Source organism: Octopus bimaculoides, chromosome 28 (assembly GCF_001194135.2).
Source record: "Octopus bimaculoides isolate UCB-OBI-ISO-001 chromosome 28, ASM119413v2, whole genome shotgun sequence".
In the NCBI taxonomy this organism is placed as follows: Eukaryota; Metazoa; Mollusca; class Cephalopoda; order Octopoda; family Octopodidae; genus Octopus; species Octopus bimaculoides.
In genome coordinates, this window is record NC_069008.1 from 16471839 (window position 1) to 16475226 (window position 3388).

The window sequence follows — 3388 nt, forward strand, 5'->3', positions numbered from 1 at the left end:
ATCGATTACATCGACTCTAGTATTTGATTGGTAATTATTTATGGATACCTGCAGAAGTATGCCCTCCCCACCAAAAACTTATGTAATGTGTACACGCCCAGCGTTTCTTTTTCCACCCTATATTACGATATAATCGTAATCTGCACTATGTGAGATGTATTTGAAGGAAATTTTATTAAAAAATAAGGATCTCTATCGCAAACAGCAGGAAGTTTCTTCAGCTGAATACACGTCGTTGATTGGTTAAAATTACCGAAATATGACAACTTTAACACGAAATTTTGTTGAAAGTAAACCGTGTTCAGCGTGAGAAATTACACCAGTATACGAAGTTCCAAACTGTTTCTGTAAGCCAAATTGAAGAGATACAAAAAATAAACCATTTTTCTGGAATTTATGGGGAAACAAATTACCCCTAATGAATGAAAAGTAAAGTCAACTGCTGAGAAATTCTAATTCAGGACATAAACACATAAAATGCCGCTAAGCATTTTGCCCGGCGTTGTAACAACTCTGCAGCTCACTGCATTAGTTGGAGAAAATAATCCTTTCAGGAATAAAGCCTAAGAAAGTGTTTCGTTAAGAAAACAAGTGTTGCCCGTCAAATCGCAAAGATCCATCCTTTCCACTGTAGGTACACGTCCTGGAATTCTAGGGAAGAGGGCTAGTTGATTTCATCGATCCCAGAACATCATTCGTATTTATCAATCCCGAAAAGATGAAAATCAAGGTCAACCTCGGCGGAATTTGAACTCAGCACGTAAAGTCAGACAAACATTGTTAAGCGTTTTGTACGGATTGTTAACAACTCTGCCAGGTCGCCGCCTTAATGGAAGTTATATGATCAAATTGATCAGGCGACTTGTCCCGTCCAGTATAACTCTTCCACGTCAAACGACGCAGCATTAGTTTTTCGCTATCGGAAATATTTAATCCGAGCACGCCCTGACTACAGACGATACAAGAGTTCATTAACTGAACCTGGTCGCTGACATTTTGTTGTCTGTTCATCTGCTCAGCATCTAGTTATATTCATCATTGATTCAATATGTTTCATCTCCCGAAATAATCCACACAAATTCATCCGACTGACACTGCATTGGGCGGCACAGAACTATAGTGGAAGACAATTGCCCAAGGTACTGTTTGCACTATGGGACCGAACCTGAATCGACATAGTTGCAAAATAAGTTTCCACCCTAAATCAGTAGTTCTCATCCGAGGTGTGTGTGTGTGTGTGGGGGGGGTCCATACAAGATTTTGTTATAATTCATGTACAATTATTTGCCTCTGTTCTTACGGTTCACAATATATCTTAACAACTTTTTCAAATAATTCCTTGGAGTGGCATTGCCGTGCAGAATGACCAACAACACGCACTGCAAAAAAACCATCCCCACTTCGTGTGACCCATTTCTCAGGGTCACAGGAAAAAAAGTCACAATTTATGGGATCCGGACAAAACCCCACTAGAACGAAACTCACCTGGGACAACCTCCCCGCCGCGCCCAACAAAACCCCTGTGACTTTTTTTTTTTACCTGGATTCTTTTTCAGACGGGTTGCTCTTATTCCGAAGTTTGTGGAGGGAAATCACGATGCTGGGGCACAATATTTCGTCCTCTCCTCTTTCTTTTTATAAGATGTTATGGTGTTGTTCATGGAAGATTTGCCTGCTATTTCTAGCAAGTCATGAGACTACCTAACGGCTTCATGTGTGCCGGTCGCCATCGAAATCGTCCATCGTCAGTAACTATAATATCAATATATAATATGGTTTCTATTGCCTTAAATTAATAAATTTAAGTGCTTGTAACTTTTTTATTTCTAGAAAAAAAAATTAACATAATCTTTTCTGTCGTCAACAAGAACTTCAAAACTACATTTTTTGAGAATAATCTGGTGAAAATCTAAAAAAAAAACTTCCAAATAGTTGAAGAAATTTAGCAAGGTTATCACCGACATCAAGAAATTCTTTTTGTATTTAGAGTAAACCATCAGCTGACGTGGTTGTTACGTTCCAAACCTCACCCACGACAGGTGAAAATCCAAAGTAGAAACACTACAGTACTTTATATTTATTTTTCGTATGTGTATTTCGTGTGCAAGATTCTTGATGTGGATACGTGTGTTGAAAGAAATACAATTAAACCTTGGGAGAGGCATTATGCCGGTAATAAACACACGCACTGGTTCAGCCCTTTATTAATTTATATAGTTTTTTGTTAAATTATATCATTGCACTCTTGCAATCTCTTCAGTAACTTGTCTCTCCCAAGGTTTAATTTTATATTTATTATTATCATTATTTGTGTAGATTTATTTTATTATAAATCGACGTAGGCTTAAATAATAAACGGCGATATGGCGAGAGATTACTGTAATTTCCAGTTTGGGTGACAATTTGTTGATTTAGATTTTGTTTGTTTGACGAAAGTTTGTAAGGAATGTTAATTGTCGAGGGCGATAATTATATTGAACGAGAGAGGGGGGGAGGAGAATAGTAATTACGCTATGAAAGAGGTGGGTAGGAGAAGAGGAGAAACGGCGCTAAGATAGAGCGAGAGAGATGGAGGGAGGGTAGCAGATGCAGTAAAAAAAAAAGAGGAGGAAAGACGGAGAGGAGTAGTAAGAGGACTATGAAAGAGTAGAGAAAGGAAGAGAGTTGTAAAAACACTATGAAGAAGGGAGGGGAGGGGGAGCAGAAACAGCGCTTTGAAAGATGGTGCAAGGTGGAGGAGTGTAGCATTAACGCTACGAAAGAGGTGGAGAGAGAGAGTAATAACTATGAAAAAAGAAGAGAGGTGGTGGGGAGTGGTAACAGTGACATGAAAGAGGGGGAGAGACAAAGGAGTTAGTAACAAGGCTTTGAAAGGGAAGAAGAGAGGAAGTTTAGGAATGTCGTTGTCAAACTAGACGAGAAAACGAATAACAACGTTTGTTGCAATGAGGTGAACATTTGTGTCATCCTTGAAGGACGACTAATGATTTGTGCTGTGACTCTTTTTCATGGGAGAGTTGCAGGTTTGTTTAAAATCTCCAGCAGTTGTAAGTTCAGGCGGAACTTTTCACTGCTTTCAATTTGTTTGTTTAGGCGATTTGAAACTTTTGTACGTCAGACATCATCATCATCGTTTAACGTCCGCTTTCCATGCTAGCATGGGTTGGACGATTTGACTGAGGACTGGTTAAACCGGATGGCTACACCAGGCTCCAATCTGATTTGGCAGAGTTTCTACAGCTGGATGCCCTTCCTAACGCCAACCACTCTGAGAATGTAGTGGGTGCTTTTACGTGTCACCCGCACAAAGGCCAGTCAGGCGGTACTGGCAACGGCCACTCTCAAAATGGTGCATTTTATGTGCCACCCGCACAAGAGCCAGTCCAGG